Raw genomic sequence first — 13,177 nt, 5'->3', positions numbered from 1 at the left:
TGCCATCACAATAGGCAATTTATTTGGGATTTAGCTGACTTCAACACATGCCTCTTCATCAGATCACTTGAATGCAGGACTCTATCTAGCAAAGTTAAGAGGCAAGGGATGCCACAAGAAGTGTATTTTTCATGTCTCAGTGATTGCAACCTATTCTGCTATGGGCTGCTGATATCCCAGTTGTCCAGGTGAGCGACAGTGCAGAACTCCCTGCCTGTTTTACCTCCCCAGTGCAAGGAAGAATAATCAAGTCTACACCATTATCAACCTGTCACATCATCTTTCCATACCTCCCTGTCTAATGCAAGAGCACAGTCCTCCACTGACTTTCTGTTTACTGCTATTAACATTATTCCGGTGACCAAAAAATTGGCAAAATGTCAGAGTATATAACTAAAAATAGTAAATTTTCATAACAGTTTTTTGCAGTAGAAATAGGTGATGGACATAATGAGATCTTCAGGGAATCTTGGCAGTCTAAAGGATGAAATTTATATACCTTCATCTCATCCTGGTGGCAGAACAGAAACAAAATTTTTAAAGCACCTGACATCAACAGCTCTATGAAATGAATAAAGAAGGGTGGGTCCATTTTGCTGTATAATTATTCTGCTAGAACAAAATTAATTCCATGTAATCAATGCCAGCAGCCATAGGAGTGTGCAGCTGGACAAAACATCTGTATTGCGAGAACACAGTGGGAAGTGACTGAATGTTAAAGGAATCCTAATTTCTTTGTCCAAAATTAAACATGAAACTATATCAGGAAGGACTCCTGATGATTTAAACCAGGTCTCACCACAATACCTGATATCCATACAGGTATGAGATATTCAGACCTGCTTAAACCTTGTTCTGATAGAAGGTTATTGCATTTAAATTGGTTTTGTTGGAAATCAAAAGGGTTACATTTTAAAGGGTGTCTATGCCCAAGTCAGTTGAGAGACAAACTAAGGAAGCAAATTGTTCACTGTACCAGAAGAAGGTATAAAATTTGGTAGACATCATCATGGTTTTATATGATTCTGTGGCTATTAGGAACCCCTGCCACCAGGTGAGCTATGACTTCAATTGCAGGCCTTTATAATCCATTGATGCTTTTCTTATTTGAGGAACATGAGCTGGGGCCTAGTAGTAATTATCTGGACCCCTACTAGTAGAACTGCTCAGTGTTCAAACATGGACTTGCTTCTGCTGACAAACAAATCCTCATGACAACGCTTGCAAATAAGGCAGAGCAGAAAGTATTTCCCTAAGTCTGTACAATTCTGTGCCAAGAAGGATCTGAGTCTGTCAAGAGCTGTAAATAGTCCCAGTACTAAGTTAATTAACTGTGCAATGGGCCAGGTGCTACTCCATGATTAGTTTGTGTGCAGGATTTTAAACTAGAACAGGGAAGAGAGACCAAGCCCCGGTAGAACACAAGAGCTTGCTCTGTTCCCACTTTTGTGCCTGAAAGGAGTCTGGGTCCAGAACTCAGCAATAACCACAAAAACACACATATCTTCAAGGGAAAGAACTTTTTTCTAATTCAAATTATTTGACAGGTGTTTGCCCAGCCTAAGACAAATTATTTTAGTATTTATTTGAGATATTTATCCTGTTCATCTCAGGTAGCAGTCAAGCTGATTTCTGCACCTCTCTTCCCATTCTAGGTTGTACATCCAAAGCCTTACACTGTCTCTTTGGTCCTTCACTTAAATGCATGTTCAAGGGAGCTGGTTCACCAAAAATATGTCTCCCTCTCCCTCTCCCTCTCCCTCTCCCTCTCCCTCTCCCTCTCCCTCTCCCTCTCCCTCTCCCTCTCCCTCTCCCTCTCCCTCTCCCTCTCCCTCTCCCTCTCCCTCTCCCTCTCCCTCTCCCTCTCCCTCTCCCTCTCCTCTCCTCTCCTCTCCTCTCCTCTCCTCTCCTCTCCTCTCCTCTCCTCTCCTCTCCTCTCCTCTCCTCTCCTCTCCTCTCCTCTCTCTTGTCCTCTCCATTACCTTTTGGCTGAATCATTTCTCTAAGAGGTTTATAATACAAATTTATTCTGGGAGTCTAAGTATCATACAAGACATAGACTAAATGCAAAATTTTGAGAAGATTCAAGTTGAGATTATAACAAAAAATAATAACACCATGTTATTTGAAAGGTCACGACTGGGAAAGAAATGGAGAAGAGGAAGGAAAAACTATTTAATTTCACATAGTTTTTTCAAGGAGTATTAACCCTGAGATGCAAATGCATTTTGAGGTTGTCTGCCTACTCCTTGTTCTGCTTGGTGACCTCTGTCTCCCCTCTTTACCTTCATCCCCTGCAGTAATGCGACCTTGATAAAATGAAGTGAGTCATGCACAAACTCTCACCATAATGAAGAGGCAGAAAGCGAAAAATAATGAAAAAGTAAGAAAGTCTGTGAGAAGGGAAATTTGCAAAACTGTACAGCGAGTACATATGAAATTTGCTTGAAATATTGAATGCACCTCTTTTCTGACTGGTGCCCTAGTGTCTCAGTAGTAACTTAAGAAAAACAATGGTTTTGCCTCGAAAGCAAACAATGGAGATGAAGGGATTTCCTTTGTTTTGGAGCTATTTGTTACTTTTGCATTCATGTCTTAAATCTATTTATGTTTCTTTATGATTAGCTGTTGCAGTCCTTAATTTGGCACTTAAGTCTTTGATCTAGGCCTAAAACCAGATAGATTTTAGAGTTAATATAATTTTGACCCTGTGATCAGAAAACCCACAAACCCAACAAGAAAACCCTTTTGTCCCACTCATGCCTTGGCAAAAGTGGCATTTTGACTGAGACAATTCTGCCTCACAATTTTCTGCTGCCAGACTTTGGCCACCACAAATCATATTTGTATCTTCCTCCACTTTGGTGTGACTATGCCTCAACAGGGACAAGTGGGAAAGAGCTTGGGCATTCAGTGGCTGCTGGTAGAGGAGGGATGAAAGAAATGACTCCTGGTGATTCATCTCAGGTTTTTCTCTCATTAGTTTAATACTACTTGACCTCCAGAAAGGTGTTATTAAATCTAATCATTTCTTAAACAGGATCCTGATTCCATGTATGTGGGTGCACCCCCACAGTAGTTCTGTTGGAGCTTCCACCACTGTTTTATTCACTTAATTTGGGCAATTTTTATTCACATGAACACATCTAGAACATGTTATTTGTTGCAGGATTTCTGAGAGAGAGAGAGGGCATGATTTATGTCTGGAGTGAGAATTGAGCTACCCCTCAGACTGGGCCTCTGATTAGCAGCCTTGGTGGGGCCTGGAAGCCTTTGATGCAGTGAGAATTCAGTTGTGTCACAGTTAGAAATTATGTTTAGGTAACTACAAAGTAATGAGCTGTCTGAGTGTGAATTAGGGTAGAGCTGCAGTGTGAAAAACCTGACCACCTTAAGGCAAAGGTAAACAATGTTAGCTTGCCAATGAGAGTGCCTTTGTAAACTATCAGCTATATGGAAGTGTATATAAACTGCTGTCTTCTCACTAATAAATGGAGAACATAGCTTTAACCATATTGGCTCGATCTGCGTCTTGTCCAGTCTAGCATTCCCTATTTTATAAGTCCCTTGTTTCTGTTACTTGCATTAATAGCTCCAGATTTTTTCCTAGGCTGGCAGCCTCAGAACCAGCTTGAGACACCTGCATTCTCTTGGTTGTAATATAGGTGCTGTGAACCTACAAGTTCCTGCTGCAGGCAGGGAAGAGCTCGGCCCTGATTCATTGCCTTCATATCAGTGTCTGGCAGGGCCAATACCATCTTTGATTACCCCTGACTGCCTAATTGCACTGAATACTTAAACTCAAGCAACAGACCTGAGCCCTGATCAGCTCAGCCAGTGGAGCCCAAGGAGGTTCAGGGCATGGATGTGACTCGGACCCCTCAGACTGCACTGTCCAGGTGACAACAGGAACCTGAGCGTGCAGCAGGCACATGGAGCACCTGAGCCTTTTCCAGATGAGTTAAGGGTAGGCTTGTGCTCACACAAGCTGAGCTACAGCCAGGCAGGCAGGTGAGGGAGATGCTCAGCACCTGGTGACACACACCTGACTCCCTGCAGGGTGTGTTAATTTAGGCTCGACAGGCTGTGCTGAGCAGAACCAGCTCATGACTGCCTGCAAATACCAAGAGACACACACTGGGAAATTAGTATCTTTTCCATCTTTTCTATTTAGAAATTTAACCAGATAATTATTTTTTAAAGTTCAGATTTCCATGTAATCAAATATAAATAAAACCCATTTATTTTCCTTAGAGTTGAGGGGTTTAGATGGGTTCTGTCTCTTTCACAGCAGTTTGTAGAAGGGTGTTCATTACTGTAATTTGTTTTTCTAGCACATTCTTTCTGTCTTCCAGGTCTGACAGTTTGGGGCCTTATTTGCTCTGCGGTGTTATCTCTTAAATCTATCCCTGGCTATATACTGTCTTTTTAATTTTCAAACTGCACCAGAGGGATCTTTGAAGAACTCAGGGTAACATTCAAAAAATATTTGCCACCTAATATCCCTCTGAGCAATTAAGAGCTTTGAGAGCAATAGCACTTTTATTCTAAAATTCCTTCTCCAGTTAATAAAAGTATTGAATTTACTATTTTCTATATTCCATTACATGCCCATGAGGAAAAATATTCTGAAACATTTTGATTTCAAAATATCCATGTATTTAATTTTGATCTGTTTAATTGACATGAGTTTCCTTTCACCTCATCTGAGGGTTGAACTGGATTTTTCTGTTGGGATCCATTGCCTTGTGATGTTGGCAGTGTTGGAACCTGATGCTCTTGTTTTCCCATAAAAAACAATTTGACCTTGCTTTGTTTTTGTGAATGATAAGACCTTCTCATAGGTGTTATTTAGAAACTGTTGACCTTAAGAAACTCCATTCTGAAGCAAAATAGAAGTGCTTGTTCTTGTGTATCTAAATGATATGAAAAGTTAAAATTGATGAGAATTCAAATTAAACCTCCTGAGCACAGTCTTCCAAATTAAGCTGAACTTTTCTAAAAACAAAACTGAAAATTGACAAGAATTAAATAAAGCTTCACATGACTATCTGTGTGGCACAACAGGTGATTCTAGAAGGTATAAGTCATACACCAAGCATAAGTTTATTTTTTAAGAAATAAAACCTGATTTACATTTATGACTTATGACATTTAGAAATGTCAGAAGTCAACTCTTCATACGCATGACGGAGCAAAGCCAAACTACATTTTATAAAAACAGAAATATATCCTTGATGGCAATCAAATATGTTTCAAAATACTCGTGGATTTGAAGTCATCAATTAAAGTTTATCAAACTGATTTTAGAATAATTTTATCCTGCTTTATGCTATATGAATACTTCCTAAAACAATATTTTCATTGATAAGATAAAGCAGTTTAGAAGTGCAAAATTTCTGAAATACTGAAAATTTCAGATAACTGAGTGTATAAGGAAACAATACTGCCTGCCTAGACACAATGGTACTCATGCTTGCCACCCAGATCTTTTCCCTGAGCAACTATCATCCAGTTTAGCTTTTCCCAAGCCCTGACCAGACACATTCACAGTAACTGCCACTTTGTAAATTGTCACTTCATGTCTGTGTAAAGGATGCCATAATTACAGAATCATATTACAGATAATGTTATTTATTGGATAGTCTTGCCTAGACACCTGTCAGTAAATAGGTCTTCTTATGGCTTTTTCTCTGTAGATGCATTTCATAAAGACATCTTCAGCAAGCACTTTATATCAGATCTTTTGATTTTCAATCTCCAAATATTTATGGGTCTTCTAAATCTAAACTCTTGAAGATGCATACAAAAGGGAGCATGACTAGAAATGAAGGTTGATTTCAGGAAACCTTTGCAAAGAAAGAAGTTTAAAGAAAAAAAGAAACTCTGAACAAACACCCAAACAAACATACATACAAAATAGAAAGCTTTTCTATTAATCTGAAATTTTACTGACTAGACTACCATTTTAATTTAGATTTTTCTCTTGTTCTTTGAAAACTGCTCAGTCCAATCAAAGTGACACAGAAATGTATATGGTAGTTGTCTCCCATAACATCCTTCTCTCCAAACTGGAGAGAGAAAATCTGATGGACTGTTCAGTGGATAAGGAATATATTAGATGGTCATATGCAGAGGGTTGTGGTCACTGGTTCAGAGTCCTGATGGACATCAGTGACAAGTTGTGTCCTTCAGGGGTCCTTACTGGGACAAGTGTTATTTAATATCTTCATCAGTGATATAGACAAAGTGTGCCCTCAACAAGTTTGCAGATGACACCAAGCTAAGTGGTGCAGCTGACACTCCTGAAGGATGGGATCCATCCAGTGGGACATGGACAGGCTCAAGAAATGGGCCTACAGGAATCTTATGACCTTTAACAAGAACAAGTGCAAAGTGCTGCACCTGGGTCAGAGCAAGCCCCCATATCAGTGCAGGCTGGGAGATGAACATATTGAAAGCAGCACTACTGAGAAGGACTTGGGGCTGCTGGTGAGTGAGAGGCTGGACATGAGCCAGCAGTGTGTGCTCACAGCCCAGAGACCCAACTGTATGCTGGGCTGCTCCAATAGCAGTGTGACCAGCAGATTGAAGGAGGTGGTCTTCCCCCTCTACTGCACTCTCATGAGACCTCATCTGGAGCACTGCATCCAAATCTGGGGTTCCCAGCATAGGAAGGACATGGACATGTTAGAGCAAGTCCAGAGGAGAGCTACTAAGATGATGAGGGGGATAGAGAACTCTTATGAGGAAAGCATGTGAAATTGGGGTTGTTCAGGCTGGAGAAGGCTCCAGGATGACCTTATTGCAGCCTTTCAGTACCTGAAATGGTCGTCCTAGAAAGCCAGACTGGGACTTTTTGCAAAGGTGTATAGTGGTAGGACAAGGAGGAATGTATATAAACTGAGAGAGAATATGTTTAGATTAGATATTAGGAAGAAACTCTCAACTGTCAGAGTGGTGAGGCACTGGAACAGAATGTCCAGAGAAGTTGTGGATGTCCTATCCCTGAAAGTGTTTAAGGTCAGGCTGGATGGAGTGAACTTTGAGCAATCTGGCCTAGCAGAAGGTATCCCTGCCCATGACAAGGGCATTGGAGCTATTATTTCATTGGAGCTAGATTAGTTCAATGCAAACAGTCTATGATCCTGTGATTCTACCTGCATCAAGACAAAGAGACGCATACAGAACATATACAGGAGCTGCAGAGGAGAAAGTCACTGAAGCTGGATCTTCTCTGGCTTCCCCCATTTAACAGGCCACTGTAATGTTCCAGTTTCCACTGCTTTGAGCTTCAGAGCACTTTTGGCCAGAGTGTATCTTCTGTAGTTTGAAGATCAGAGAGAGAATCAGCCATTCTGTATTTGTTCCAGTGTCTGGATCTCCTTCACTATTAAGAAATGTGCTTCCTACATCAGAATAACCCATAACTTAAAAAATAGAAGAGGTATTGCTTGGAGACAGTTAAATATGACCTTAATAAAACACAAGAGTGATTGAGCTGTCTCCATTCCAAGATCATGTTACTGTCCACAAAATATCAAATATTATTTCTTCTGGCAGCATCTGTCCGTGAAATAAAAGGACCTCAATTTGAAGAATCACTTAGTAACTTATATAAACAATGATGAGATATTAAAAATTACATGAGAACTGAAGGGTTCATCTGTCTTGTAAAAATAAGTCTCACATAGCCACAAGTTACTGCATGGTCTTCCCAGTGGAAAAGCTCTTGCTCAGTCAGGAAAGATCACTTGTCATTGCTAGAGAGAGGAAAGAGACGGTCCTGGTCTGGCTGATTTGCTGGGTGGAACAACTTTATGGTGATAGTGATCACAGCTATCACAATTTATGAAGGACTCAAGATTATTTTATTGTGCTGCTGACCTTGTGGCAGAGCATAACACCATGCACAAGACTACAATCCTTCCCATTGTTTGAAGCGCAGGTAATGCCACTGTCACTGACCTGCCCTTGTGCATGTGTGTTTTTCTCTTCACCTCCTTCTATAGCCATCACATGGCTACAGCTCCTCCTTGGAGCAGGCAGTGTGCCCCACTGTGTTTGTTCAGTACATAGAGGAACAAGGCCTGTTGCTGCTGAACAAATAGTTACACATATTAAATATCCGTGTTGGCTCCTGTCATGCCATTGCTCACCAAGAGACTGTCACTTTTGAAACTGCAATACACTGGAAGGACTAAACAGTTAAGCTCATGGAAATGGGACATTTTGCTCCAGCACTTCCCCTTCCTTTTGTTTTTAAATTCGCCTTCCTGTTACTTGTTATCCTGTGTGCCACCTCATCCCCCACTTCCAGCTGCTGACCTGCTGCTTGCCTGTGCCTGGAAGCAGCAAGGCTTTCCTCCAGGAGCAGCACTGCGCTCCACAGCAAGGCTTGGTGGTGCTGAGACATTGCAATGTCATTCATGCTCTCTTCCTGGAAAGGACAGCAGCCTGCAGACTCAACACCCTTGGCCTGGAAACACCAAAATTCAAACCTGCACCTCCCACCACCACTCCTCCTCAGGGTCAGGAATCACAGACTCATAGGTTCAAGTAAGGTTAGAAAAGACCTCTAAAATCATTAAGTCCAAATGTTAGTGCAGGCCAGATCCACCACTAAGCCAAGTCCCCGAGTGCCACATCCACACTTTTTTTGAACATTTATAGGGAACACAATTCCACCATTTTCCTGTAGTACCTGTTACAATGCCTGATCACCCTTCAATGGAGAAGTTTTTCTTACTATCTAATGAAAACCTTCCCTGTTGCAACCTGAGGCCATTTCCTCTTCTCCTGTCACTTGTTACCTGGCAGAAGAGACCAACACCCATTTTGCTACAGCCTCTTTTCAGGTAGATGTAGAGAGCAAAAAAGTTTTCCCTCAGGGACTTCCACCTTCTCTTCTCTAGGCTAAATAATCCCAAATCCATCAAAAAGTCCTCATAAAACTTCTGCTCCAGGCCCTTCTCCAGCTCTGTTGGTGAAGGAAGGAAGGAGATGGCTGCAGCACTCCTCTGTTCATGCCATTGCTGTGTCTCTGGACACATTTCTAGCCCATGTGTTTGCATAGAACATGTTAGGAGAAATCAGGAATTCATCCAGCTGATATCTAGTGACCTGCAAACACAGAAACAAAATGGCTATAAACAGGGAGTGGTCTTCCTGGGAGATACACTTCCTAGTGAAAGGGGAGCATAGAGCAGGTTGGGGGAAACCTTGGTGGAAGCAGCAATGAGACCTTGGCCCCAAGCTGGTGGGATGGTGTTTTTTGGAGTGGGTTGGCAAGAAAGAGTAGCTACTGGTCAGGGCTGCCAGACTTGATGCTGTCCTGGGTGTGGAGAGAGGGTAGGTGCTTGAGTAGTCAAGGAGGAACTTTAAGAGCCATTTTGGAAAGGAAATGAGGATTGAAGGAAAGCAGGCCCCCTGTTTGGAAAGCAAAGTAATAAGGCACTGAGGGAGCTGAAACAATAAATGGCTCATTAGTTTCCTGGTCATTACTTGCTGGCTGAATACAAATGCATGTAATGGCAAATGGAGGGGATTTTCTTGAAAGGTCTGGGAATCAGGAGGACATAGAAATGGGAAAAGAGGAAAGAGGAAAGGCTTGCAACAGCTGCTTCTCTGAAAATATCAGATGCATGTATGTGCCTGTCTCCTGGCAGGTAGGCTCCATTGCTGAGGGTCAAATGTCTTTTGTGAGAGCAGAGGGATGGAGTGGAGGATCTGACCCCACAGTCTGGATGCAGGGAAACACCCCAAACTGCACAGCCTGTTACAGTGGTGTGCTACTCAAGTGGATGCCAGGAACCAGCTGAGGGAAGGCACTGCCTAAGTCCTACAGCTTCTTGGCCCATATCATAAACTCCTCTGGAAAAATGAGGGTTGACTTTTTGGCAGATTTGCTTAGAAAGAAGCAAGGAGAATTCAGTATCGTAACAAACCTTCAAGCCTGGTAATAGGCACTAACATATTGTCTTCAAGATTTTTCTTTACTCCTGTGAGCAGACTTGGGGCATATTACAAATTTCAAGCTTCCCTTAAAATATTAAAGATGTGTTTAATATAATGTTTCCCACCAGTTAAATCAGATTGGGGAAAAAAATCTGCCTATATTTGGCAACATAGTTAATTCATTTCCCAAGTTTAGTAGCAACTGACTAACCAACTTGCATATTTGTGATTACAGGCTCTTACTTGCTTTTAAAGACAGACTTATCTCTGCAAATTGGGTGATTCTTTGAAGTTCTGTATCTTAAAAAAAAAAAAAAGAAAATGAGCAAGTAAGGATTTATTCCTGTCTTTGTTTGCTTAGTAGTTATCAGAAGTGATTGATCATTTGTCTGTCTTTCTTTCTGGCAGCTCCTTCCCTTCTTTAGATTAATTTGCATTAAAATATAGATGGATCTGTCTATGTAAATATGGACAAGTACATTGCAATGAATACAATTTCCATAGAGCAGAAATGCACACATTGCTTTTCACTTCTAGGATGAAAGGTATTTATTTAGGAATATGAGGAGTTATGTGAAGGAATGAATCAAACAAAAAGCTGAAATTCCCATCTGGCTCTCCCTTTCTCTTTTCAAGCATGGGAATTAGCAAATATGGTGAAAAAGGAGTTAATACTCACATGAAGACTATGTCTGTGATTAGTCAATGTGATTTAAGGTTTCTGGAATGAAGCAAGTTCTATGCCAAATATGGGGAGTTCCTTTCTAAATTGCATCATAGTTGCTTGTAGAGGTTATTTTCAGTTAGAATAAAAGGGTTGGGGGTTAAATTTGGAGTATCTTAAAAGACAGCAGCTGAACCCTGTTAGCTTCAGGTTGGTTTTTGCTCTCTTTGAACTGAGGTCTGGTAGCTGAAGAAGGAAGATGTGTAGTGCTGCTTGTGAACCATCTGATGCATGGATTCCCTTGCTGATTCTGATGTATGGAGGAACATGGGTGACACATAGGACACGTACTCACTCACTCTGCATGGTTATCTGGGTTGTATTTTGCCATTTTTCTCTTGGGATCCAGCTTACTGATAATTATACAAATGAAAAAATGCCATCTGAGGAAAATAAAAGAAAAGTTCAACAGTACCAGTGAAGAAATATTATTGGAAAAGAGAATTCAGAGAGGATGAGTAAGGCTTGAATGTGCTGATGCAATATGAATGAACATGTCAAAGACATGTCAATTGCTTTCTTGTTCTTGCATGCATTTAGAATCAGGTCCTGGTGATATTTTCCCACTTGAGAATTTGTTCCTCTGCTTTCCTGATAATTCTACTGAGATTCACCTCAGTAGAATTAAAACTTGCAGAATCAGGGAAAAAATTCCCTCAGGGTGAGGGATGAGGCACTTGCTTAGGGGAACACTACCAGGCAGAGAACTGGTTTCTGCTTGGGTCTAAAGACAAAGGAAACTTTTCTACCAGACAGAAATTCTGGTTTAAGCCAATTTGATTTTAGCAGTTAGGACATGTGAGACTAGGGCGGGGATGCAGAAGAAGGGGCTCCCAAAGCTTTTGCTTTTTTGTTCCTGCTTTCCCACAGTTTTCCTTAGAATTCAAGCAACTTTGTGCTTTCTTTGCCCATATTTGTACGGCTTTATAAGACACATAGAACACTGTTGGGGGGGAAAGCTGCCAAACAAATAGCAGGTCTCCATCATTGAGAGTAAAGATGAATGCAGAAACATACAAACCTAGAGAGCTTGATGAGCTTGTGATTTGAAAGCAAGAGCAGCAATATTTCAGCAGCATTTTACAGAAGTCTGGCATCCATCTGCACTGTATTCCGTCATCCCTGTGCTTGTGTAACTTGTACAGGCATGAATGTGTGTTTTATGGGTGTAATTGAAAGGCACTGAAATTTTTTCTAGTGACCTTAAAGGGCTTTAAATCAGGTACCATTATAGCCAGGGTTCACCAGTGATTAGTGACTTTGGATTACCCTTAACATTTTGGAAATTTATTTGTGCCAGAGCTCACGGCAGGCACAGTTAAGTTTGAAATTTATGTAAATAAAACACACATACACAAAGTGTGCCTATCAGTGCTTAAAAGCCAGTTTATATGCACTCTTTACAAAGAAAATTCTGCTGTGGCACAAAATAAATTCCAGCTATTAAGATGGCATTTGGAGGACAAAAGAAGCTGTACTTTTCTACAGAGAGTAGAATGGGTTAATCAGGCAACAGGATACATTGACAGCTTTCTTCATTATCTGTTATTTGGCTGTATTTAGCAGGAAGCCTCCAAGAAGGCTTATAGAACTTCTGTTGTGCCCCAGGTTTTCTTCTTGATGAATCATTTTTCTGTATTCTCCACTTAAATTGAAGCCCTAGGATTTGGGCCCGTGTTTCCTGCACCTCTGTGCAGCACTGCAGGAGGACAGGGAACGCATCTCCTGTGCAACCCAGTGATGGGCTTGGCCTCTACCCTGTAAGAGATATATCAGCCATGTACCTTCATGTTTATCTTTAAAAGCTCAAGCTGACCTCTCGTCTCTGCAGAGCATCATGTAGTGATTAGTACATGGAAGTGTACTCTGAACATCCACCCTCCACCTCCTCAAAAATGTCTCCTGCTGCAGGGACTCGAATGGCCTGACACATCAGCTGAACCATGACCTCTCCAAAGGAGCTTACATGAAAAACTGATTATAATAGGAGATTACTGTGCAAACACCTGTGGACATTTAAAATGTGCCTGCTCTGCTGGCAAGAGTGACTTTCCCTCAGCAGGTTGGCAGAAGGACTGGCTTGTCTGAGCCTCAGCAGCTGCATTCCTTGCCTGGGCCTCTAAGGATGTGTTTTTGTATTACACCTCAACTAAATATGAGACCTTCCAAATAGTCCTGCTCCTCGGCCTTACCTTCTGTCTCAAACTGGACCTAGCAGTTGTCTGGATAGAGGATGAGAGGATGTAGTAGCTGAGCTAATGAAAAATATTTTCATCCTCCTGCGTCCTGTTTTTGCACAGATGATCCATCCTTGCCAGCTCAGACATCTGAACTGACTCACCCTGCAGGGTCTGGATCCTGCACCAGAATTGGCAGGAGGAACCAGGCAGGAGCAGAATAGCTTTATAGCATAGAGGTTAAAACAACCAGCAGGACAATTACATACCACTACTGCATAGTGGTGTCTGATTGATTTCCCTCCACCCAAGCAGAGCT

The sequence above is a fragment of the Lonchura striata genome, chromosome 2, assembly GCF_046129695.1.
Source record: "Lonchura striata isolate bLonStr1 chromosome 2, bLonStr1.mat, whole genome shotgun sequence".
NCBI lineage: Eukaryota > Metazoa > Chordata > Aves > Passeriformes > Estrildidae > Lonchura > Lonchura striata.
This window is presented reverse-complemented; position numbering follows the sequence as displayed.